The sequence below is a fragment of the Herpailurus yagouaroundi genome, unplaced genomic scaffold, assembly GCF_014898765.1.
Source record: "Herpailurus yagouaroundi ecotype Mexico unplaced genomic scaffold, PumYag 28, whole genome shotgun sequence".
Lineage (NCBI taxonomy): Eukaryota > Metazoa > Chordata > Mammalia > Carnivora > Felidae > Herpailurus > Herpailurus yagouaroundi.
The window spans coordinates 86940918-86968643 of record NW_024412376.1 but is presented as its reverse complement, the minus strand read 5'-3'; the positions used below and the strand labels follow the sequence as shown (position 1 = coordinate 86968643).

General features: G+C 36.6%; 1 long non-coding RNA gene across 1 annotated transcript; it reads right to left on the bottom strand.

Annotated features, from left to right (window-relative positions):
- Window positions 1–310: 310 nt before the first annotated feature.
- LOC121029570 (uncharacterized) lies at window positions 311–27726 on the bottom strand. Its single transcript, XR_005789792.1, has 5 exons — window positions 27608–27726; window positions 15206–16846; window positions 13596–13695; window positions 10743–11055; window positions 311–367 (listed from the first exon to the last, which is right to left on the bottom strand). It is a non-coding gene; the product is annotated as an uncharacterized LOC121029570 (long non-coding RNA).

The window sequence follows — 27726 nt, the reverse complement described above, 5'->3', positions numbered from 1 at the left end:
GACAAGTGCCATTTCAGCTCCATAAGCAAAGGTGAATTCAAGAAGGAGCCACCAGACACCTGTCCATCATAACCTGGGCAAGCTAGCCCCAGGAGTAGAGCTATGTAAATTGTTCCAAAAATGTGCTCACTGCTTTTATTTGATATATATATTCTTTTCATTTTCACCTCACAGCCTCACAGAGCTTTGTAGCATGCGATGTAAAAAAAAAAAATCACCCTTGTTCCTTCATATTTTTTTCAACAGGTTAATGCAAAAATATAATAGAAATTGGAGTTCTTTTTTCTTTTGGCCGTATATATTTTTCTGTAGACTTACATTTCTTGGAATGCCTGGCATGTCTACAGTGATCTGTGAAATAGAATGCCTAGATAGAAAGGGAAGTAGATCAATATCACTTTAACAGAGAAAGTGCTTCATGAAGACACACTGGTACATAATTAAACATAACAAACATTTCCCAAGGACAGATTTCTCTAACTCAACAAAATCAAACCCCCATTCCCTTGTGCTTTACCCTGATGAGAACTTCATAACTTTGGAGTGCTGGAAAGGGATTTGGAGGACAAGTATGCTAGCTATTTATAGAAAATGATAGGCTCCCAGCTTAGAGAGAAACCTTAAGCTAAAACAAATATGTTTAGAGGAAATGGTATGGACAGTATAAACACTAAAGAATAGTATATGGAGGCACATGGCTTGCACTAAATCTTAGTTTTTGAGGTTTCTTGTTTTCACAGTTCCTATAGTTGCCATTATTTGCAATTTCCTTATGAAGTTTTATAAAAGACATCTCATAATCAAATCTATAAAGATGAAGATACAAAAACAGTGTTTTAGGGAAATTTTTATCAACACATATTTCTTTTTTTAATGTAATTTATTGTCAAATTGGCTTACATACAACCTCCAGTGCTCATCCTAACAAGTGCCTTCCTCAATGCCTATCACCCGCTTTACCCTCTCCCCCACCCCCATCATATTTCTTACAACTAAAATTATTTGGGAGTGTCATTTATGGGTTTATCAACCCTTATTGTACATTTATTAGGTTGGGTCTTTCAAAAGCAGATGCCAAAGCAAATATTTGGAAACAAGTAGTGTATTTGGAAGGTGATCGTAGGGAACACAGTGAAGGAGTGAAAGAGTGAGAAATAAAAGGGGAACCAATAAAGTTTTATTAGTGAGTAGATTACTGCTGTGGGAAACTGGAGTTCAATCCTGCCGTGGATGCTCTAAGAGATTTTGTAGAATTATTTCACCTAGGGAGGAAAACAACAAGCTGTGTACCCACTACTATTCATTGACTGAGAAGCACTCCTGGTGGCATTAACTCCATGCCAAGCACAGTTCAGGTGCAAAGACTGGACCCAGGAAAAGAGGAGCAGAGAGCTATCGGTATGAATAGAATATGCCACAGTGGAATCTGACTTCAGAAGTGGGCTGAGGGATAAAAGAGGAGTTCCCACAGGGTCAGTTTTAATGCATATGAAAAACCTTAAAGCAAGGGAGAGCAGTACAAAGGAGACCACTATCTAGATAGATTGTATTTTACAAAATTGAGAGTACTCAGCAGTTGCTATAAAAGAGGGTTATAAGCTCTCATTTCCCCAATGTAATTATCTCTATCTATTTACAGTTTTTATGGGTAAGAACTCCTCCCTAAAGAGAAAATTCTCCTTAACACTTTCTTCTTTACTACATATATTAGAGGCACGATGTTTGTTGTTCACTAAATACCATTGCCAAGCTGTCAAGCTCTATTTTCAAAGTCAGTTCATTTTGTAAAGATATATGACTTTAGGCTCAGGGGAGGTTTGAAGTGATTTACAACAGCGTACACAAGTACAGATATCCAGGGCTTCCATTCCCTATCTTTGGAGTTTAAGAGGCTCCTTGGACCATTGAATAGATAGGGCTGTTTGTTCTGGAAGTACAGTTCAGATATGGTCAAATAGAGTTTCAGGGCTCATGCTATGTCAGTGCTACTGTGTGAACAATTGGAGATATTCTGAATGCTGTGAAAGGGAAGTCTTTTTTTTTTAATAATATTTAAAATAACTGCTAATGTGCTTCCTTAGCACTGGTGATGTGATTTAGATGCTCCCTGGAAGCCAGCGAATGGGTGGTTGTGTTGTGGGTGAAGTATGGATGCCCGCCACTGCAGACTTCAGTCATGTCCACATGACCATCCCTCTTCTGTCTCCTGCAGAATAGCCCAAATCCCTTGCTATTATTCTCTTCGTTTTGGACTTTTTATTTCTTGTGGGCCAGAGAAAGGAGGGAGTCTGGCACCAGTGCTCCTCTTTCCACTCTTTTCTTGTTCAAATTTCATCCCTAGAGATTTTAGGGGTCAGACCTTTGGGCCTCACCCAGTACAAATCCAAGACTTGCAAATTCAAGACTTTAACTTCGAACCAGTATTTGGAAAATAAAAGCACCAAGAAACATTCTCCTGGGGCTCAGATTCTGCTGTGATCTCCATTATCTGAGACGGGCCATTAGAGTGGCCCAGCTAGCTGAGTGGCAGGTGGGCCCACTAGACACCAAAAGGGAAAATTCGAAATAATTCAGAGTTTTAACCTCCCATGAAAATCACCTGAAAACCTGGAATCATAAGCAATCTCTATGTACCTTATAGACACTATATAATAATGATAACAGTGCCTAAATAGGCATACATTGAAATGGTTTGGTTGGAAGTTTGAATTACTTTGTGGTTTAGCTAATAATATGATTTAGATGCCAATTTTATTTTAATGAACCAATAATTTTTAAATGTACTTGAAGCAAAAGTCAACACGTGATAAAAAGTGGTGATCCATATTTCACAAGTATATTTTCATTCTTGTGAGTTGAAAATAATATACAGGTTTATAAATTTGTTTTCACTGTACTAAGTTATGTACAAAATGTATAACTTCTTTTCTATTAAATTATCTGATCTTCTCAGAATCTCCTCTCCCCGATCCCACACACAGTATGGTAGTACACATGAGCAAAACAAAACTAAGCTTAGGATAATATATGTTGCTTATCCAAAAATTTAAATGGTATCTTTAGTTGACTCATTCTCTTTTAGATGAACTGTAAAACTTTACAAATTCTCCAGTCTCCCCCTACCTCCAAGTTCTTTTTGTTTCTTTCTAGAATGTAGTCTGGATGTGAAGGACATGTGGCACCACATGTGACAGGTAGGTCTCTGGAAGTCCTTCAACCAAGGCAGGTTCTCAGGTTCCTCACTGGTGTCCACTTAAGTGTGATTGGTCGATGCTGAAAACCAGACTAGTGACAAATGATGGGCACTGCTGCCCTTCAGCAGTCTGCAAGGGTTTGTTGGTATAACATCCAGGATATATATCTCAGAGACTGATTGTAGTCTCTGTCAGTAGGGTATGTCCAGGACTGTGATCCCCCTGGGCTGTGGACCCCTGATATTGATCTATGATCTCCACATGTATCTGACCCAGGCTGTCTGCTGTACAGCCCACAGCTTCAGTTCACATTGCGTCTTCTCTAGCAAACTCCTTAGTCAAGACCTCCACTCAGACTATTCACTAACTCTCTTAATGCACTGTGAGGCATCTACCTAACTGTGTCTACTCCGAAGAGAACTTGATAACTGCAAGTCCTTTATCCACCCCAAAAGATGTACCACTGAATTTATTGCTTATATGATTTGTATGAGAAGTTTCTATGACATAGTTTGTTTCCAGTGTTTGAAAAGGGAGAAAGTGCTTCTGCTACCAGGAACATCCAGATGTTGGATACAAACAGTTCTGTTCCAACAAAAGGAGTAATGAGCTACCAGAATTTGTTATTCTAGAATTTAAATGCAACAGATTCAAGGAATGGATCTGTCTGGTTTGTTGCTTTACATATCAAGAGCAACATATAAGTGCTTGATAAGTATTTGTTGAATGAATGAATGAATGAATGAATGAATGAATGGGTGAATGACAGTAACGTATGATTTGCTCAAATCGCATCTGAATGATATAAGGCTTTTTTAGAGGTGAAGGAGTTCCCTTGTGTCACAGTGTTCTTTGCTTGAGCCTGGGATGTGCTCCTCATGGGTCATTTCACTAAAACTTTCTTTAAGATGCTGAAGAAGAAACAGAAGTCTTGCTGTGATAGAGTCTTCAACAGAAACTAAAAATGGCACAGACAGTGGTGTTTGTATTGGTCACTGGCATTGGCATCTTCACAGCATTTTGACCTCGGCAGATGTTTACTTCTTGGGACTCTGGCATATTCAGCTACCATGGGATTATCTATAGAATGACTATGGACATTGGCATTTCCATAGGGCATCAGCAATGTGGGTGCAACTATATTGATATGGTTTCCATATCACAGCAGCACTCTTAGTAACCATTGCCAGTGAAGTTGCTGCTTTCATTAGCAGTGTCCCACAGTATGTGCCTGCAAGTCAAGTCAGAATAGGAAGAGAGAAAATTGAGAAGTAATGTAAAGACCAGAATAATGGTATGTGGATATTATCAGAGGTTTTAAAGGGATCTGAGGGTTTTTTTTTTTTCAGAGAAAACGACAGAAGAGCTAGAAAGCAGTTTTATGTTTTATGCTTATAATTGTGATCAAATTTGTATTTTATTTTTTTATTTTTATTTTTTTAATATATGAAATTTATTGTCAAATTGGTTTCCATACAACACCCAGTGCTCATCCCAAAAAGTGCCCTCCTCAATACCCATCACCCACCCTCCCCTCCCTCCCACCCCCCATCAACCCTCAGTTTGTTCTCAGTTTTTAACAGTCTCTTATGCTTTGGCTCTCTCCCACTCTAACCTCTTTTTTTTTTTTTCCTTCCCCTCCCCCATGGGTTCCTGTTAAGTTTCTCAGGATCCACATAAGAGTGAAACCATATGGTATCTGTCTTTCTCTGTATGGCTTATTTCACTTAGCATCACACTCTCCAGTTCCATCCACGTTGCTACAAAAGGCCATATTTCATTTTTTCTCATTGCCACGTAGTATTCCATAGTGTATATAAACCACAATTTCTTTATCCATTCATCAGTTGATGGACATTTAGGCTCTTTCCATAATTTGGCTATTGTTGAGAGTGCTGCTATGAACATTGGGGTACAAGTGCCCCTATGCATCAGTACTCCTGTGTCCCTTGGATAAATTCCTAGCAGTGCTATTGCTGGGTCATAGGGTAGGTCTATTTTTAATTTTCTGAGGAACCTCCACACTGTTTTCCAGAGCGGCTGCACCAATTTGCATTCCCACCAACAGTGCAAGAGGGTTCCCGTTTCTCCACATCCTCTCCAGCATCTAGAGTCTCCTGATTTGTTCATTTTGGCCACTCTGACTGGCGTGAGGTGATATCTGAGTGTGGTTTTGATTTGTATTTCCCTGATAAGGAGCGACGCTGAACATCTTTTCATGTGCCTGTTGGCCATCCGGATGTCTTCTTTAGAGAAGTGTCTATTCATGTTTTCTGCCCATTTCTTCACTGGGTTATTTGCTTTTCGGGTGTGGAGTTTGGTGAGCTCTTTATAGATTTTGGATACTAGCCCTTTGTCCGATATGTCATTTGCAAATATCTTTTCCCATTCCGTTGGTTGCCTTTTAGTTTTGTTGGTTGTTTCCTTTACTGTGCAGAAGCTTTTTATCTTCATAAGGTCCCAGTAATTCACTTTTGCTTTTAACTCCCTTGCCTTTGGGGATGTGTCGAGTAAGAGATTGCTACGGCTGAGGTCAGAGAGGTCTTTTCCTGCTTTCTCCTCTAAGGTTTTGATGGTTTCCTGTCTCACATTCAGGTTCTTTATCCATTTTGAGTTTATTTTTGTGAATGGTGTGAGAAAGTGGTCTAGTTTCAACCTTCTGCATGTTGCTGTCCAGTTCTCCCAGCACCATTTGTTAAAGAGACTGTCTTTTTTCCATTGGATGTTCTTTCCCGCTTTGTCAAAGATGAGTTGGCCATACGTTTGTGGGTCTAGTTCTGGGGTTTCTATTCTATTCCATTGGTCTATGTGTCTGTTTTTGTGCCAATACCATGCTGTCTTGATGATGACAGCTTTGTAGTAGAGGCTAAAGTCTGGGATTGTGATGCCTCCTGCTTCGGTCTTCTTCTTCAAAATTACTTTGGCTATTCGGGGCCTTTTGTGGTTCCATATGAATTTTAGGATTGCTTGTTCTAGTTTCAAGAAGAATGCTGGTGCAATTTTGATTGGGATTGCATTGAATGTGTAGATAGCTTTGGGTAGTATTGACATTTTGACAATATTTATTCTTCCAATCCATGAGCAGGGAATGTCTTTCCATTTCTTTAAATCTTCTTCAATTACATTCATAAGCTTTCTATAGTTTTCAGCATACAGATCTTTTACATCTTTGGTTAGATTTATTCCTAGGTATTTTATGCTTCTTGGTGCAATTGTGAATGGGATCAGTTTCTTTATTTGTCTTTCTGTTACTTCATTGTTAGTGTATGAGAATGCAACTGATTTCTGTACATTGATTTTGTATCCTGCAACTTTGCTGAATTCATGGATCAGTTCTAGCAGACTTTTGGTGGAGTCTGTCGGATTTTCCATGTATAATATCATGTCATCTGCAAAAAGCGAAAGCTTGACTTCATCTTTGCCAATTTTGATGCCTTTGATTTCCTTTTGTTGTCTGATTGCTGATGCTAGAACTTCCAGCACTATGTTAAACAACAGCGGTGAGAGTGGGCATCCCTGTCGTGTTCCTGATCTCAGGGAAAAAGCTCTCAGTTTTTCCCTGTTGAAGATGATGTTAGCTGTGGGCTTTTCGTAAATGGCTTTTATGATCTTTAAGTATGTTCCTTCTATCCCGACTTTCTCAAGGGTTTTTATTAAGAAAGGGTGCTGGATTTTGTCAAAGGCCTTCTGCATCGATTGACAGGATCATATGGTTCTTCTCTTTTTTTTTTGTTAATGTGATGTATCACGTTGATTGATTTGCGAATGTTGAACCAGCCCTGCATCCCAGGAATGAATCCCACTTGAGCATGGTGAATAATTCTTTTTATATGCCGTTGAATTTGATTTGCTAGTATCTTATTGAGAATTTTTGCATCCATATTCATCAGGGATATTGGCCTGTAGTTCTCTTTTTTTACTGGGTCTCTGTCTGGTTTAGGAATCAAAGTAATACTGGCTTCATAGAATGAGTCTGGAAGTTTTCCTTCCCTTTCTATTTCTTGGAATAGCTTGAGCAGGATAGGTATTATCTCTGCTTTAAACATCTGGTAGAACTCTCCTAGGAAGCCATCTGGTCCTGGACTCTTATTTGTTGGGAGATTTTTGATAACCGATTCAATTTCTTCGCTGGTGATGGGTCTGTTCAAGCTTTCTATTTCCTCCTGATTGAGTTTTGGAAGAGTGTGGGTGTTCAGGAATTTGTCCATTTCTTCCAGGTGGTCCAGTTTGTTGGCATATAATTTTTCATAGTATTCCCTGATAATTGTTTGTATCTCTGAGGGATTGGTTGTAATAATTCCATTTTCATTCATGATTTTATCTATTTGGGTCATCTTCCTGTTCTTTTTGAGAAGGCTGGCTAGAGGTTTGTCAATTTTGTTTATTTTTTCAAAAAACCAACTCTTGTTTCGTTGATCTGCTCTACAGGTTTTTTAGATTCCATATTGTTTATTTCTGCTCTGATCTTCATTATTTCTCTTCTTCTGCTGGGTTTAGGCTGCCTTTGCTGTTCTGCTTCTATTTCTTTTAGGTGTGGTGTTAGATTTTGTATTTGGGATTTTTCTTGTTTCTTGAGATAGGCCTGGATTGCAATGTATTTTCCTCTCAGGACTGCCTTCGCTGCATCCCAAAGCGTTTGGATTGTTGTATTTTCATTTTCGTTTGTTTCCATATATTTTTTAATTTCTTCTCTAATTGCCTGGTTGCTGTTGTTATTTCCTGGAGATTCTTCTGAGGGGAATTCTTTCGCTTGGTCATTTTGGATAGTCCCTGGAGTGGTGAGGACCTGCAGGGCACTTCCCCTGTGCTGTGGTGTATAACTGGAGTTGGTGGGCGGGGCTGCAGTCCGACCTGATGTCTGCCCCCAGCCCACCGCTGGGGCCACAGTCAGACTGGTGTGTCCCCTCTCTTCCCCTCTCCTAGGGGTGGGATTCACTGTGGGGTGGCGTGGCCCCTCTGGGCTATTTGCACACTGCCAGGCTGTGATGCTGGGGATCTGGAGTATTAGCTGGGGTGGGTAGACAAGGTGCATGGGGGCAGGAGGGGCAGGCTTAGCTCACTTCTCCTTAGGTGATCCACTTCAGGAGGGGCCCTGTGGCAGCAGGAGGGAGTCAGATCCGCTGCCTGAGGTTTGGCTCCGCAGAAGCACAGAGTTGGGTGTTTGGGCGGAGGGAGCAAGTTCCCTGGCAGGAACTGGTTCCCTTTGGGATTTTGGCTGGGGGATGGGCGGGGGAGATGGCGCTGGTGAGCACCTTTGTTCCCCACCAAACTGAGCTCTGTCGTCTGGGGGCTCAACAGCTCTCCCTCCCTTTGCCCTCCAGCCTTCCTGCTTTCCGAGCAGAGCTGTTAACTTATGACCTCCCAGACGCTAAGTTGCGCTTGCTGTCAGAACACAGTCCGTCAGGCCCCTCCGCTTTTGCCAGCCAGACTCGGGTGCTCTGCTTGGCCGGCGAGCCGCCCCTCCGCCCCGGCTCCCTCCCGCCAGTCCGTGGAGCGCGCACCGCCTCGGCGCCCTTCCTACCCTCTTCCGTGGGCCTCTCGTCTGTGCTTGGCTCCGGCGACTCCGTTCTGCTAATCCTCTGGCGGTTTTCTGGGTTATTTAGGCAGGTGTAGGTGGAATCTAAGTGATCAGCAGGACGCGCGGTGAGCCCCTCAAATTTTGTATTTTAAAAATAAGGGATGAAATGACCTAGAAATCCTGGTGTGTGTGTGTGTGTGTGTGTGTGTGTGTGTGTGTGTGTGTGTGTGTTCAGATAATTCAGTGACAAAACTGACAGCAAATTCAAGGTTCCAGTCCTATTTTTACTCCTATAAGTTTTGGGAGTCTGTATAATTACTACAGCTTTCAGAAATTCCATTTTCTCATTTTAATTGAAGATATCAATACCTGTCCTGCTTACCTCACATGCTTGCTATAAGATAAAAAAAGATAATGCTTATGAAAATCTTGATGAATTAGAAAATGCTTTACAAGTGCAAGAATTATTGTTTTCCATATTAATTTGGTGAATAACGTATTGAATAAATTGTTTAACAAGTAACAAAGATTCAATCAAACTAACTTCAGAAAAATTGAATGACATTTTCTGAATACAGCAAGTTCATGGATCTCAAGGGCAAGGCGATAATCAGAGCCAGGCCTCGTGTGAATAGGACTAGAAATGGAAACATGAAGGATTAAAGCTCTTCTCCCACTTCTCTGGGGTCACAGGATTTCTCTTAGTGCTCCACTTTCCATGAGTGTATCTCATTCATCTCTCTCTTAACTGTTTTCCTCTGAGGTTTTTCTCCCTCATAACCTCTCATGCACAATGACTCATATTTGCCACTGCAGTTCTTACTCTACCTTATCCCTCCCTTTTCTTTTCTTTAACTCAAACATATACCTTTCACTGTAACTCTATTATTGCTTCAAATTTCTTAGATAGGGGCCTGACTGAACCTGCTCTTTGTGATAAAGAAGGCTACATAAATCATGAGTTACCAGTAACTCTGTGTCCATTAGGTCTGATTAAATCAAAGTTCCTCAGTGGTCCCATTGTCTAAGGATGGAGCAATGTGGTCAAGATGTTCCCTGCCTACTTGTGGTGGCTAAAGGAGAATCAAGTTATTTGAGAAGAGGTTGGGGTAGAGCAAGCTGTTTACAATGCTATAAAAAAATCCTGTGCTAGTTCAATTGGTGAAGGGTATCTTAGTCTGTCTGGGCAGCTATAATAAAAGTACCATAGACCAGGTGGCTTAAACAATAAGTATTTCTCAAAGCTCTAGAGACTGGGAGGTACAAGGTGCAGGCAGATTTGGAGTTTGGTGAGGACCAGCTTCCTCATAAATGGTTGTGTGGGTTCTCTTTTATAAGGGTACTAATCCCATTCATGAGGGCTCCACCTTCATGACCTGATCACCTCCAAAGGCCCCACCCCCTAATATCATCACATAGGAGGTAAGGACTTCAGCAAGTGAATTTTGGGATGACACAAATAATCAGTCCATAACAAGAGGGCAACAATGGAATTACATGAGACCACTCATTAGTGGGCATAGTTGTTGGATCTGTAGAATAAAAACACAGGCCTTGAAAGGTTAGAAAGAAGAAAGAATGGTTTCATCCACTCCAGAATTTTGCTTGGGTCTGCCTCTGAGTATTATAAATTTCTACTCAGTATTTCATTATTTGTTTTTTGCTGACAGTAATTAATGGGTACACAGATATATGTAAGTAAAACAAGATTCTATTTAAGTTTTTGTATATTAATAAAGTATTATAGGACTTTGATGTGGGGGCAAATTTCCTTCCTAATTATGTTCTGTTAAAGTGGATCCATATTCCTTGAATACACATATTAATAACCTTTGGAAATTATTAAGGAACCCACACCTTTTCTTAGTGGATAGAGCAAACATTGACACACAAATGACTAAGCATTTACAATGCCACTGAAGTGGCATTTGACAAAAGATGCCGTAAAACTTAAACATGATACCTTCTAACAAACATTTAACATTAGGATTTTTTTATTTTTGTTTTTTTCTATTCTGCAACATCCTTACCTTTCTTGTCCTTGAGGCACTTTGATTGAAGAGACTTTGCTCCTTGATGCTTTGCACTTCTAAGTAGAGACCAGGTGCCATTGATTACTTTGGGTTGACAGATGACACCAATGTTAGTTATCCTTTCTGTCTCTGTGCATGAAGCCCAGATGCATTATGTCATTGTAAAAAAACTGCATATGAAATCAATAAACTCAAGGAAAATGGCCATAAAGCAACAATTCTTTAAGTTGAAGGAGAGTAAATTGCTTGTGCTACCCAGATAGTTTGGTATTTGTTGGTGTTTCCATAAGAGAGGTTTTCTTTCCAATACCTTCAGGGTTAAAAATTATAGTTTGACACTCTAAGCCTAAAAATCTGGTGCATTAATCTTTATATATGTTATTTTCCATTGCATCTTGCTTTATTTATGGAAATCATTTTGCTAGAGTAATACCATAGGCTATACAATTTGTTTTCATGAGGAATTAGAGTTTTAAAAAAAATATATCAAAATAAAACTAGTGATGAAATACCATTTGAAAAGTACCCTGAAGAAATTACTATTTATTGCTTTTGATAAATGTTTCCCAGATTTTCTTAGAGGGTGGAAGTTTGGCTGCATTTATAAATCATCATTTAACACTCTAGTGACTTTTGAAGTTAATATTTTGGACCATCAGTTCTTTTGTTCTAGTACTTATCTAATGGCTTGTATCCTATATCATTTTTTCCTTATTAAATAACACCCATGAGAGCTTATCATAAAATGGAGCATGTGAAAGCTATAGGAAAGATTTTCAAAACTGTATTTTATCCCAAAATCTTCAAAAGAGAAAAAAAAAGAAAGCAATAGCCAATTGAAATTGTGACTATAGAAACACTGTCCATACTAATGTGAATTCATTTTATTAAAAATTCAAATGTAAAAATTTTCAGTACAATAAATGCTTTAGGTCAGTTTCTTGGTAGTGTTTCTAGTACATCTCCAGTTCCCATATATGTATTCTCTCATATGTGGATTGCTCCAATCAACTCAGCTTATGGACTCAGCAATAAGAGTTTTAATTAAACACACTGAGTAATTCTCATGAGTGAAGACTCTCATCTATATTGACCTAGGACCCAAGTCATAAGCTTTTCTATAAACTGACAATCAATGTTCCTGATACTCTATCTTATTAGTCATAGATAATTATAATCGTAATCATAATATTATTCAATTAATAATAGGTTAAAACTAATTTTGTCTTTAAATTGCTGTTAACTGTATTATCAATTATTTATTAATTTTTAAAAATGAAGTCAGCTTTTGAAAGAACGTTATCAGTAGATGCAGGAGTCCAGAGACCCATACACTCAGGAAAAATCCTGGTCATTAAATGAGAAAAAAAAGTAGTAATAATTAAGATTACCAACTCTAATAACTTTCACTGAAAAAAAAAGCTCATATATTTATATTTATATATTATATTTATATTTATAGTTTACTAAACTCTGAATATATTCTAAAGTTTTTACGGTTATCCTTTTGTTTAATCTTTATAATAATTCTATACAGTAGGTATAGATATCTCCATTTCAATTTCTCTTTTTTAACATTTATTTATTTTTGAGAGATAGTGAGAGACAGAGCATGAGTGGGAAAGGGGCAGAGAGAAAGGGAGACACAGAATCTGAAGCAGGCTCTAGGCTCTGAGCTGTCAGCACAGAGCCTGATCCCAGGCTGAAACCCACGAACCATGAGATAATGACCTGAGCCTAAGTTGGACCCTTAACCAACTGAGCCACCCAGGCACCCCTAGATATAGCCATTTATAGGTAAAGAAACAAAGAAACAGAAATTTAAGTTTTTTCTCCAGGTTATGTGTCTAAGAAGTGATGAATCCAAGATTTAAAGCAAATCCGACTGACATTCAGAGCCCGTGCTTTATCCCCACACTTTTCTCTGGTTAAAGAAAAGCAAGTCTAGCAAGGGTTTTGTTTTGATGTATTTATTGTGTGTGTACAATAAAGTTAAATTCCCTGCTAACACTTCATATTTGGTACACAGAATGGACATCTTGTTCTTCAGTAGCACTTGCATGCCCCTGTTCCCTGTTTCCCCATATCCATTCCATCCTTATCTGCTCTGCTTTATGTTCTAGTCCAGGGCTGCTTTTCCCTCTGTCTTCTAGTTGGATTTGGAAAACCGAAGGAATCAGTTGGAGGTGAGAATTCTGGAGGAAGGAGTATCTGGGATATTTATTAAAACTCGTTCCTTCTTTGTGAAAGACTACTGTTTTGGCAGTAGCTCACTTTCTATGACTGGAGCTCTTGTCCAGTTATATAAGGCCACACCCTCCACCAGTCACTTCAGACCAGGGATAGCAATAGCCTTATCTTATCCCCAGCTCTGAAAAGCATCTTTTATTAAATTCTTTTCAATTATCCCTTTGGGTGTCTATCTCCTTTTGGGATCCTAATTAATATATAATCCTTGAGAGTAAATCAGAGAGCTTCTTCCTAGGGAGTGGTTATTTGATTTAGCTGCTATAGTCATGCTGCAAAGAAAGAACAAATAGAAATTTTGTCTGTATATACAAGAGAGTTCTGGGAAGGATCTAGCAATATAAATCATCAATTTAAGACTATGATTGTAGTCATAATCCCTAGCTAAGAGATGTGATTCATGGAGACTTAGATTTGGCTTAGTAGAGGGTTATCTGAGAGATAGAACTTTCATTAGAGTAAAAGGTACCCATGTTGTAGATCAAGAGGTCCATCCAAGATAATTTGAATACCACTAAAAAGGATTAGGTAAGGTGTTTGTATAAATATCCATATTGATGTGAGGCTGTGTTTACCCAAGGCACAATAGTTATAGAACAATACCTTTATATCATATCTGAGCAGTGTGCCCCACAAGAACTATTCTGGATGGAGACAGAGCAGGGGTGGCCAAGAACTCTTGTCAGAAATGCAGCTGCATCTGCTGAAGAGAGAGGGCCAAGGTGTATTCTTCTGTGTTTGATCCTGTACTTAATGAGATTTCACATTTTAAACAATAAAGTTGATGACAGGATGTCAATGACACTGAACTAAGAAGTGTAAGTAGCACATCCAAAGAAAACAAGACTGTCCCAAATGACCCTAAAACACATTCTGCAAAAATAACATGAAAACCATTAAGTAGAGCTCAGGACGATATATTTAGCCAGAAGAAAATCAAACTGCACAAATTCAATATGAATAAAACTTTCTTGTAGAAAAAGAAAACAGAAAAAGAGTTAGTAATGAGAACCATCCAGAAAATGATTTTAGAATGATATCCAACACATGATATTAGCTGATGCAATATTTTTAATGCATTGTAGAGTGTCATAAATATAGTTTATAAATTATGTAAAGAGTAGTAAGGATAATATCTTCCCTTCAAGCAATTATAAGTGATTCTATATATTAATTCCTTGGTAAAATGCTGTTGTCTCAGTAATCTATTGTTACAAAACAAACCATCCCAGAATGCAGTAGCTTAAAGTGACAACTCTTTATTTGTTCATGATTCTGTGAATTGGCAGTTGGGTTGGGTTAAGTTGGTGGTACTTCTGTTAGTCTCACCTGAGTCATATACTTAGCTACAGTTATCTGGTGCCTCTAGTAAGGCAGGCCAGATGGTCCATCCAAAACCCTACACACACACTGGGCATCTGATGCCTTCTTGGTTGGGTGTCTCTTTCCAGTGGTCTCTTGCCCTCAAGGAACCTATCTCAAGCTTCTTTACAGGGCTACAGGATGTTCTAAAAGGGATAGAGAAGGTTCTGAAAGTAATCTTGAGGCCTGGACCCAGAAGTTGCACAATATCAATTCCACCACATTTTGTTGGCCAAAGAATATCTCAGGGTGAGCTCAGATTCAAAAGGAGTGGAAATAGACTCTACCATTTGATGGAAAAGTACTAGTCACATTGCAAGGAAACATGCACAGATATGGGAATGAGCTGTGGCCATCTTTTGCAATGGACCACAGATATATATGTAAATCAGATATTTTCCTTATTTTATGCATAATTAAATAGGATTTTTAAGTCAATAAAGTATGAATGATCCTGAATAATACCCAGTTATATGACTGAATTTTTGGTCTTTTATATATACAGGTGGACATATATTCAAGACTTTTCTGTCCTCTCATATACAGAGTAAAACAAATCCAAGATTGGTGTTCATTATTTTACATTTATGACCCTACCTACCAGTCTTTCTGCTTTCCAGTTACATGGAAAAAATCCCAACCAAAGACTTTAAATAAAACTATAAATTTAGGTTAAATTATATCAGTTAAGATTATCACATTTTAAAAAATGTGAAAAATGTGAAAAAAAATTTAAAAATTTCCTAAATATTTGAAGTAATTTCATGATGAGAAATGATGTTTATAAAAGGTAATCTGTAATTGAGACACCCTGAAAAGATAGATTATGTGTCACACTTACAGGCACTTACAATTTAATGACTTCCAACTGGCTGTCGTGTTCTGAGCCCCTAGCAAACGGCATCTCTTGCTCTCCAAATTGTTTCTTCCTCTACATTCTTTGTATGGCAGTCACTGGAGCCAGAGGCTAACAATGGAAGATGTTCTTCTAACAACAACATCTGCTTGCATTGTAAAATTAGCCATGCATTAGTAGCTTTTGCTTTTAGTTAAACTTTAATTGTGAAGAAAGAAGATGCATGCACAGTACTTGTTGACGGATACATTTTCTTCATAGAGGAAAATTGTCAAGATGCTTATATGCATGAGGTTAAATAAAATCAGAGTCATTAAAATTTTCATTTCCATTAATAATATATATTGGAAAGAATTAAAATAGAAATTATAAAATGTTCCCATTTTTTTCCACAAAGGGAATTTTTATGAAGAAAATGTGAAATATAAATATTGTTGTTGCTACATGTATTACAGTGGCCCAACAACCAATATGTCTAGCAGGTTCTTGAAACCTAGCACCTTCCCAAGGGATTTTTGTTCTAGCTTCACCATAGAACAGGGTACATCTGTGGCTAGTCTTGGCATGAGAAAGACAGACTTGTCTGCAAACTTTGATGGTCAAGCTTATTTCTACTTCACCCAGAGAGAAAAAAGCAGAGGGTCTGTGGAGTAGGTTATAGTATCATTAAGACAAAGGAAAACATTGCTCTCAATAACTGATGTCAACCTTTGATACTGCAGAAAGGGATCTAAGAAGGAACAGAGACTAGGCTACACATGTGGGGTGACTCTTAACCTAGTGATTCTTTTCAGGATGTCTCTGGAGTTGATAGATGTTTTGAGCAGATTTAGTGCCCATTTTATACATAGTGTATAATTTAATTCACTTACCTGGATAGTCCATTTAAAATATTTTTCTTACCATAAATGATCCAGATTATCCTCTTGTATATGTTTAGAATCAAATATATTTCTAAATATAATAATGATTTGTTATGGCAGTTGATCTAGAAAACACAAACTTGATTATTTTTCCTTGCTCTCCATATTTCAGAAGTTGGAAAGTGATTAGTTCCAGTATGTAAAGTTAGAAATTCATTACTAAATTTTTAAATCAAGTTTCTCATATTAACTTTTTAATTTAATATATGCAATACAATAGTTTTGTACAAATTTGTTTTTCTAGAAACTAATTGTATGGCTACTGTTCACTTTATTCTCTAAGAATAAAATATTCTTAGGAAAAATCCCCCAAACTTCCTCTACCCAAATTAGAAAACATGCCAGACTTGCATCTCTGTTTTATAACACTTGCAAAACTAAATCTTGGAGAATTATGTGCTCAGATATGATTCCACCCCAAACTTCAGTACCTACAGTTTAAACCACTATTCAATACTAACTTGGTTTATATTTCTAATTTCAAAAGTATGAATAATTTTTCTTGGTAAAAGTTGCTGTTTCATATTAATTGAGTTTTAGATAGAACTATATGTCAACTCATTTACACATTAGGTTTCTGAACTTATTTTTTCTTTCTGTTGGTATAAAATACTAAAAATAAGTTATGAGGAGTAATTAGGGAAAATACCTTATTCACTTGACTTCTGGAGAGAAACATCCACTTTATGGAATGGGAAGTAGATAAGAAAGGACTGAAAATAAAACATAAAATTATAAAGTAAGGCACCAGCATCAACCTTCTTACTTCTATTAGTTAGACCTTTAGTTTCTGAAGTTTCTTCTGAGAGAAAATTGTGTCTCATGGAAGCTTCAGAAACAACAAAGAAAGACCAAAAGAACATTAAAAAAAATACTATGGTTGAATCAATTTTGGAAGACAGTGCACATTTTATTTCTCATTAGAGATTCAAGCGCAAGCTTCCACATTAGAGACTCTGAAAAGTTTCTCAGAAAAGAAACCTATCTTACTTTAACTCATCATTTTCTAAATATTTTATCATCACAGAACACCTTTTTTCTCATAACAACTATTAATATCCTGAGGCCAAATGTTTCTGCGGACACTTGGGAAATGTTCAGAGACAATGAAAATGTCTTAGCCTTGATGCTTTAAACCTGCTCTTTTACAATAGTTTTGTAGATTCTGATTATTTAGAAGCAAATTTATTTTAAAGTTGTCAAAATTTCATCTCTGAAGTGTAAAAGTATTGAGTGAACTTATTATTCATGCAGAACAACCCAAGAGAATAATTTTAAGAAGTGCAATTAAGTCAGATGCATGAATTAATTTCAAATAACAAACTATTTTTGGAAAAGGAGCATTTTGAAAAAAAAAATGTCAAGGATATCATGATGGTTTAACTAATAATTATCCTGGCTTGATTCTGGAAAAATAATATATGTACAAGGAAATTTAGACTTATAATCATCAAAATATATGTGTGGTTTAGCTATCCTTAGAGTATCTGTGGCTTTTCCTTAGAAATTCTGAAGAAGCTATAGGTAGAATTAAGAATCATAGGTGAACTAACATAATATTGACCTTCGTATCCATTTCAGTAGCCTGTTAATTCAAATCAGTATTTACTGAGTGCCTATTGTATGCAATTCCCTATGTAGGCTTTATGTCCGCTGTTTCCTATTCTTGACTCTATATAACCTTATTACATGTTGACATTAGCACTCAGAAGTTATTCTAAGTACAGATGAGAAAGCTAAAATCTACAGAAATTAACTGACTTGTCAAAAGCTTCATAGTTGGTAAGTGGCACAGTCAAAATGTAGACCCAGATATTCTGCCATCACCTCCAGGGATCTGTCCACATGATTGCATATTCCCTTCATAAGTTTTTTATCATGTGTGAGATCTTGGGGCATTGCTGTTAAAAACGCATGCTCCAGAGGGGCACCTGGGTGGCTCCATCAGTTAAGCTCTGACATGGAGGTTCATGAGCTGGAGCCCCACATAGGGCTCTGTGCTGACATCTCAGCCTGGAGCCTACTTCAGATTCTGTGTCTCCCTATCTCTCTGCTCCTTCCCCACTCATGCTCTGTCTCTCAAAATAAATAAATAAATAAACATTAAAACAAAACAAAACAAATAAAGACAATGCTCCAGAGACTAACTGACTGGACTCAGACTCTGTCACTGCCATTTCATTGCATATAACTTTGGGAACATAGCTTAATTTCTTTTAACATAGTGTCACATTCATTAAATGGGAATAATCTTTAAGAGGATTGAGTTAATAAACGTGAAACACTTAGAATAGCACCTAGCACATAATAAGTGTTCTCTTACTATTAACCAAAATAATTTTAGTAGCTTTGGAATTTTGGGGGGAGGGGAATCAATTAGTTGTTTCTTCTTTGTTTCTATTTTATATTTTTTAATATTTATGAATATTATTCATAAACATTGTTTAAAGATTCATGAAGCTCTACAATGTATTGTCTTATTATATCTTAGAGACTGCTCATTTTGACTTTTAGAATTTATTCTTTTGGTATTTTCTTTCATATTTTTATATAACTCACAATTTATTTTTATTTCTATATTTTAACATTGTAGAAATTGTCATTGGACTGTCATAATGGAAAATTAGGATTTAGCTTTCTGTCATACAGCTATATCTACATCACGTATTCATGCTTCTAATTTCCCAATATATAGAGAGTAATTTTTGGTCTATTCGATAGTCAACTTTATATAAACCACTGCTATTCACAGCTGAGTCATATAGTAAGCTATGAAGAACTCTTCCTTTACTGCAAAACTTTTGTTTTCTTTGGAGTTAATGATTACCTCTATTTTTCTGCTTGATTTTCCATATACTTGTCACTAATTTATCCTCCTATTCTTTTCCAGTTGGACAATTCTTTTATTCATATACTAAATGCATTCAGTATTCTATGAATTTTCATATTCCAAAGCCTCCTTTTTTGAGGGTAGGAAAGGAATACACTTTTTCATCCTCAGTTTTTCTTTGCTGCTGCTTTGTGCTTACACCCATGACTTCCACTTCCAGGTTTACTCCCTCGATTTGAAAATCTGTATCCTCTCATGGCTTTCTAAACAAGTGCATTGGAGGTACATATTTGAGACATTACCTATATAAAAATATCTGTACTTTGCCTTCACATTTGAATGATAGTTTAGCTTGTTTAGATTCTAATTTGAAACATACTTTACGCTACAAAATATTATTATCTTTCAATGCTGCTAAAAAATAGTTCACTAAGAATAAAAAGTTCTTATATCTTTGACTTTTATAATAAGATCCTTTTTTCTTTCTCTGAAAACCTTTTATTGTCTTTGTTCTGAAATTTCACACAAATGTATCTTTTTAAATCTATTTTCATCTAAACATTAGCATTAGATAATTCAATAAATAAAATAAATATCTATGAAACCATCCTGATATAAACAAATAAAGATGTTTATGGGTCTTTCAATTAGGAAGTGTACTCAAATTATTTTGTTAATAATTTCTTACTCTGTCTACCCTCCTGTATGCCTGATATTTTGAAGTCCTTTTCCAATTTTCTTATCCTCTCTCTACTATTTTATTTTGATTAACTTTTTATCATATAGGAGAATTCTTCAACTTAATCTATAAACACATTTACTGAGTCTTTCTATTCTCATCATTTTAATTTGCAACAGGTATTTTTGTTGTTGTTGTTCCATAAGTGCTATTCTTATAGCATTATGCCCTTGTTTCATGGATCAATGTATTTTCTTACCTAAGAATATCATTAGCATTCCTTTTCTTTTTTAAGTTTTTTTTTGTGTAAATTTACAAAAAGTTTACAATAATTGTCATGTTCTCATATACCCACACTTACTCGCCTCAAATGCTAACATCTTGCATAACCGTTGCACAATAATCAAAGCAAAAACAAAAAAAAATTAACCTTGATAGAATATTATAAGCAAACTATAGACTTCACATTTTACCAGTTTTTTTTTTTCTCTAATGCCTTTATCTCTTCCAGGATTTGCAATTGATCATTATGTCTGCTTAGTTTCTTTCAGTCTGTGACAGCTACTTAGTCTATCCTTGTCTTTCATGACCTTACTTTCAAAAAGTATTTATTGACCAATGGGGCATCTGGGTAGCTCAGTTGGTTGAGTGGCTGACTTCAGCTCAGGTCATGATCTCATGGTTCATGAGTTTGAGCCCTGCATCAGGCTCTGTCCTGGCAGCTCGGAGCCTGGATTCTGCTTTGGATTCTGTGTCTCCCTCTCTCTCTGCTCCTCCCCTGCTTGAGCTCTATCTGTCTCTGTCTCTCAAAAATAAATCAATGTTAAAATTTTTTTTAAATACTGATCAATTGTTTTGTAATATTTCATTCAATATGGGTTTGTGTCGTGTTTTCCCATGATTGGATTGAGGTTGTGGATTTTGAAGAAAACTGTCAAGGTAATTTGTGCTTCTCAGTTTACTGTATCAGAGATACATGATGTGGGTATATGTCTTACTGCTGATGATGTTTACCTTGATCACTTAGATAGTGTGATGTCTGTGTTTTATCCACTATAAAAGTACTGTTTTCCTTTTTAACCTTTGTAATTAATAATTATTTTAGAGGAGGTTCTTGAGACTGCAATATCCTGTTTCATCTCCTTTGCACCTTCATTGTAGCATCCATTGCCATTGGTGCATATTGCTCACAATAATTCTTATTGCTGTGTCTACTTCTGATTTCAATTTTTCACATGCCTTCTACATCTGTTAATTGAAGTTATTTTTAAGGAAGAGTTGTGTCTTCTACTTCTTATTTATTTATTTATTTATGTAAGCATAGACTCAAGGATATTTTTTTTTCTTTCAGTTTAATCCAGTACTATCATTATTTAACTTCTTGCTTTAATAGTTCTAGCTTTGGTCTTGGCCATTTTTTCATATTGGTTTTGGTGACCTTTCAATGCACATCTATTTTTGAATACTTTCTTAGTTCAGAAATTACACGAAACGCACAAAAAGTACAAGATGGTCTAGCCTCATCTTGTGGTTACCCTCTCTCAGACTTGGAATCTCCCACTTTTCTAAGGAGGCCTGGTTTTATTTATTGAATAATAGCATTTAGAAACTATATCTTGGCTCTAAGTTTACCATTTTTTCTAGGACCTCTCAGTGGGTAGACCTTGAATATATATGTATAAACAGTAAAGCATGCACATACATGCACACACAAACATACATTTATATTCTCATGTCCAATTGCATGTGAATATACACACATATATGTATTATATATATATATATATATATATATGCATTAATGTATATTGATAGCTCCCAATTCTAATCTAACACCACCAAGTTCATCTAGCCTTTCTTCTTTCTATATCTGTGACATCATTGTCCAAAACAGAAATCTCTGTACATTATTTACAATATATTCATTTACTTGTTCAGCCTTACTATACATGTAAAATAGCTCAAAATTCAAACCCATACTCCTGTGATATTCAAATTTGTTAATTAGAATGCATTTGTGCACTATTGTTTTGTTTTGTTCTGTTTTGTTTTGTTTTGTTATTAGCCTTATAGAGTCCAGTCAAAATGCTATTTTGCAAAGTAATTTATGGTATTAGGTCTCTAGGGCTACCATAACAAAGTGCCAAAAACTGGATGGCTTAAAACAACAAAAATTCCCACAGAGAATTCCCACAGTTCTTGAGGTTAGAAGTCTGAAGTCAAGGTGGCTGAGGTGCCATGCTCCCTGTGATGGTGCTAGGGGAGAATTCTTTCTACCTCACCTAGTTTTTGGTATTTGCAAGCAATCTTTGGTGTTCCTTGACTGGTAGATGCATCATTCTGGTTATATGGCCACCTCACAGTGTATCTTCAAATTGTTTTCTCTGTGTGTGTGTGTCTGTGTGTCCAAATTCTCCCCTTTAATGAGAACACTAGTCGCTAGATTAGGCCTTACCCTAATGAGCTCATTGTAACCTGATTATTTCTGTAAAGACCCCATTTTCAAATAAGGTCACATTCATAGGCTAGAGGCTAAGACTTCAACATATCTTTTTTAGGAGACACAATTCAAGTCCTTTACTATGGTGATATTATTCATATGTAACACATTTAGATTCATTTGTTACAGTTTATATTTTCTTATGGATTCTAATTACCTTCTGGTGACTTTTTTAAGTATTTGTACAATAAACTTTATTGCTTGTGATGTGCAGTTATGTGGGTTTTGCAAATGCATATACCACCATAGTTGTGGTACGGAACAATTCTACTGATGGCCAGTTTGCCCCCTAGTACCCTTTTGTAGTTCCCGTCAACTCCTGCCACTAACAACTTTTTGAAGTTTTATTTCCCCTATATGCTCTCTTTCTTCCAAGGTTTTATTTTTAATTTTTCTTTGGTTTGGGTTTCTTTTTATTTGTTTTATCTGCTGTCTTTGATATTAAAGGATTTCCCAAAGTGCAGTGACCTTTGGCTATCTGTTCACATTTAAGAGTTGGGAAACCAAATGCTGATTAGAACCTCAGTCTTTGTAATATTGAGTGATGCCAGTAAACTTGGTGGCTTCAGAGTAGGGTGATTCTTTGGGCCATTTACTTAAGAGAATCCGTGGTGTTAGTATATTTTCTCGCAAATTCATGATGAGAAGGCCTAGTCCTATCTGTAACCATAAAATTTCTGGAATCTGGTGGAGATGAATGTGTAAGCAGTCATGGACATATAAGAAAGCACTTAAATTATTCCAAAATTTCAGAATGAAAATCCCAGTCTCAACTGTACCTGTGATGCCCCCACACCAGAGACTTTCAGTGTAATCTTCTTCAGACAATGCACTTTTTTATGGGTTGAATTGTGTCACCTCAAAATTCATATGTTGAAGTCCTACAGTGTCGGTTCAGCTTATTATATTGGCGTCACCAATTGTGGTTTCAGCTTATCACATTGGGGTCACCAATTGTAAGTTTGGCTTTCAGTTTTGTCCAGCAAAGCCAAGAGTGGCAGAAAGGATTGAGAGGGAGGCTAAGAGAAGTCTCCCAAGCTGCTCTCAAGCTCCAGTATTTACTAGGCATACATTACAGGAGAAACATTGCAGAAGATGTCATTGGTTATGTGCCAGTAAGAACTCACAGAAAACATGAAAAAAAAAAAAAAGAAAGAAAGAAAGAAAGAAAGAAAGAAAGAAAGAAAGAAAGAAAGAAAAAGAAAACCAAAGCATTCCCAAAACTACAAAAGAGCAGATGCCTTAAGCAGGGTGGAGAACAAGGTAAGATATTCCATAGATAATATGGTCTAAGATATTCCTGAGCACAGGCAGGACCCAACCCTATATACATATTAACTAGATACTGGTCCACTATTTTCAGCAGGGCCAGAAAGTAGTGTAATGTGTTCCTTATAATCTCCTTAACCAAGACATAGCTATTTTATTTCCTACACTATAGAATGTGACCTTATTTGGAGATATATGATCTTTACAGAGGTCATCAAGAAAACATGAGGTCATTAGGTTGGGACCTAATCTTGGTGTAACTGATCTTATAAAAGGAAAATTGGGGGACGCCTGGGTGGCTCAGTTGGTTAAGCATCTGACTTCAGCTCAAATCATGATCTCATGGCTCCTGAGTTCAAGCCCCACCTCGAGCTCTATACTGACAGCTCAGAGCCTGGACCCTGCTTCAGATTCTGTGTCTCCCTCTCTCTCTGCCCCTCCCCAACTCGCACTCTGTTTCTTTCTCTCTCTCAAAAATAAATATAAAAACATTTTTTAAAAAAGGGAAATTTGGACACAGAGAAAAGCACAAAGACAGTGTGAAGGCACAAGGAGAATGTCATAAGAAAATGAAAACAGAGATTGGGGTAATACATCTATAAGCCAAGGAATACCAAAGATTGCTGGCAAACCATGACAAGGTAGGAGAGATCCTTCCCTCTTAGCCATCAGAAGGAACCAATCCTGCAACACCTTGATCTTAGACTTCTAGCCTCCAAAACCATGAGACAATATATCTCTGTTGTTTAATCCTCCCTCTTTGTAGTATTTTGTCACTGCAGACCTAGCAAACAAATACAGTTCCTAAGAGTGACTAGCACATGATGGGGATTCAACTAATGCCAGTGCCTCAATTACATCCTCATGTAAACACAAGAAATAAATGGAAGGATGCAGTAGTATATTAAGTGTTGTTGTGGGGCACCTGGGTGGCGCAGTCGGTTAAGCGTCCGACTTCAGCCAGGTCACGATCTCGCGGTCTGTGAGTTCCAGCCCCGCGTCAGGCTCTGGGCTGATGGCTCAGAGCCTGGAGACTGTTTCCCATTCTGTGTCTCCCTCTCTCTCTGCCCCTCCCCCATTCATGCTCTCTCTCTGTCCCAAAAATAAATAAAAGTTGAAAAAAATTTTTAAGTGTTGTTGTAAAAGTTTAATAGCAGTTTTGAAGGCTAAAATTCCAAATCTCTCTTCTAGTTTCCCAGAGAAGAAAGGAGAGCAGGACAAGAGTCTGAGACCCTGGGGACCTGGGATATTTAGAACAGAAACCCTAGCACAGCACTCCTCAATAAAGGCATTTAGCTGCTCATCTAATTGACAAGAAAGACTTCTGGTCACAAGGAAGAATGAAATAAAATTTGTATTGGAATTAGTGTCAAATTAGTCATTCACCATTTATAGAGTACCATATGTTTAATCATCTTGGTAGGTGCAGAGGGCACAAGAATAAATGATTCCTGGCTTTCCTGTTGAAGAGCTTACAGTCTATCTGGGAGGAAGTCATAAAAATGTCACTAAAAAATCTGCCATAGTGACATAAAATAGAAATGACTAATAATAAGTAAAATAATTCCAGATACACTGAGGAATTAGATGTGGCAAGACATTGTATATGTGTATTGTTTCCAATTGTCAGCGATGAAGTTGTACTGAACCATTAGAACACTTTCTGGAACTCCTTACATCTTCTTTGGCTAGAACAACTTCATTGTTTGGGCTAAATTGTGATCATTGGAATTGAATGAAGTTAGTGAATGTCTGCATTAGAAAATCATTACAATATCCCTTCTCCAGAGTTTTCTATGTGCTTTATACCAAAGGCACAAGTGTTTTTGGTGGATGATTTATTTGTTTCTGCTATCTGCCAGCCAGGATCTTTATTATGGGTGCAAATATTATTTACAAAAGTCTAGTTAAAATTTAAATATTGGTTGCTTAGTGACCTTTCATAAAAATTCTACAAAGAGAGATACCCTTTAAGACTGAACTCAAAAATCCTCTTCCTGTGGTCCCTACAGATTGATTGTGTTTAATTACTAAGTATGTAACAGAATTTGTCACATTATATTATGGTTAGTTATTTCTACTGTTTTTGAATATTGTGCATGGTAAGGGGAAATAATTTATTTTTGCATTTCTAAATTAATTGTTTCTTTAAGAGTCAAATATATTGCTTTTCATTGAGGACCCACACCAAGAAATACATCCTTTGTTGTTGGGAAAACTAATACAAACATCTAGCATTTCCTGAGGGACAATTCCTGCATGGGGGGTTGGGTGCGTACAGAACGAATGAAAAGATCATTTAACTCTTTCCCAAGTAGACTTTCCCAAAATTCTCTAGATTATGGTTCCATCTTTACCCTTACTTCCAGAAGTACCTGGTGCTGATTATCCTAATCATTTGGGGGATTCTGTGTGTATTTTTGCTTCTCAAATTTTGCTGCCATGGGATTCTATATTCTCGGTTCTATTTAATCAGCTATTATTTTTCAACTTCCAGATATATATATTTGATTTTTTTTTGGACTTTTAAGTTTATGTCCAAAAGATAAATATCTATTATATCATTTTTTGGGTTTGGGGGAAGGAATGAAAGCTAATGCCTGAATTCAACCCACCATCTTTAACAAGAATATAGTGATTTTTTATCTTTTTCTAAACAGAAGCTTAAAGCTTCCCCCAAATTCCTTATCATAGGGAACAAAAATTATAATGTAAAGATCTCAGGCTTTGGAATCAGAAATAAATATGGGCTTGAATATGACTGCATGTGACTCCAACTTTAATGTGGATGACAGATATGGAAACAGACCAAATGATGGGAGATGATTTCAGAGGTTATTGCATGACCTCATGTGGGATAGATTGAGAACCTTGATCAGTGTTGTAAGAGCGAGTTCAAAAGAAATAAAAAATACAAGAAATACATAGGAAGTAATATTTTTAGAATGAGTGATCCAGTAACATTTATGGAATGAGTCAAGCATGGCTTCAGTATTTCTGCTTTGGGAAATTGTAGGAGAGCAATGTCACTCTCTAAGGAAACAAAAAGAGAAGAGGATTTAGAGAAGCTTCTGAGTTTAGTTGAAATTGTTTTCATCTTGTATTGAGTCATAAGTATATCCATATATACAGATGTCTGTATACTAGAACAAGAAAAACTAGAGAGCTCTGTTCTAAAGATAGATATTTGAGAGTTTTTAGCATGTAAATTGGCATTTGAAACCATGAATATAGATTTGATCATCCAGTAAGAGTAAGAAGGTTGGGAAGAAATGAATGAAGAAGAATCCTGAGGTCCATCATCAATCAAGGTACATAGTTTCCTCTCTTATTAATGTCCAATTTCCTAACCGAGAAACATGGATCAGGCCATGAAAAGTAATTAATTTCATTATAAGAGTCACTAAGAAGAGCATAACATTCCCTTTTGGCAAGGACCACGCATAGAGTAATGCTCAAATTCTTTCTTCAGGGTGAAAAGAAAGCAAGATAGCAACACTATTTAACATGTGAATGTTGCCACTAACCTGTTTTCACATTTTCTTAACATTTAATAGTCTCAAGAAAAGTCTTTATGAGGCATGTTCATTACAGACAGGGAAAACAGAAAAAATTAAAATAAAGCTATAACTTGTAATCCCATCACTGAGAGTAAAAGATTTGAATATTTTGCCATATTTCTTTAGGCTCGTATGTGTTACATATTTAATAAAAATGTGATTATATTCCACATTCAACTTTATGTCTTTATTATCACTTAACATTACATATTGTTAAATGTCTCAGAATTACCTTTAAGTAATACATTTTTTCCCCAGAAGAAAATTGGCAAAAGATTCAATACCATTCTGATTTTAATTTGAGAAAAAAAAAAAATCACTTTTGAATGAAGGTCTAGTTTTCCATAATTTGTCTCACCTTTGAAATCCAAGCCATTTGGATAATATCTATATATTTACAATATTTTTTCTGGGCCAATGTTTATAGCACCTCATATTTTCAGTTTTAAAACTAAGAAGATTCCCATCTGCCTGTTGTTCCTAAGGTACTCACTGAATACCAGCAAATATATTGACTAAAGATTATAGTAATGAGTAATAGAGTTATGGACTACCAGCTGCTTTTAACCAACATTCTCACAATTCTTTATAAGCTTGGTACTGATCCTTGCATACATTTGAGAGAACATTGCTCACCTTGTGAGAGGTACATTAACTCTTTCAAGTCCCAAGGGCACCATTTAGTAAATGACTTCTTTAGTGCTCTAAATGTACCTTAGTGCCCTGAAAGAGACACATTAATCTTCAGAACATCC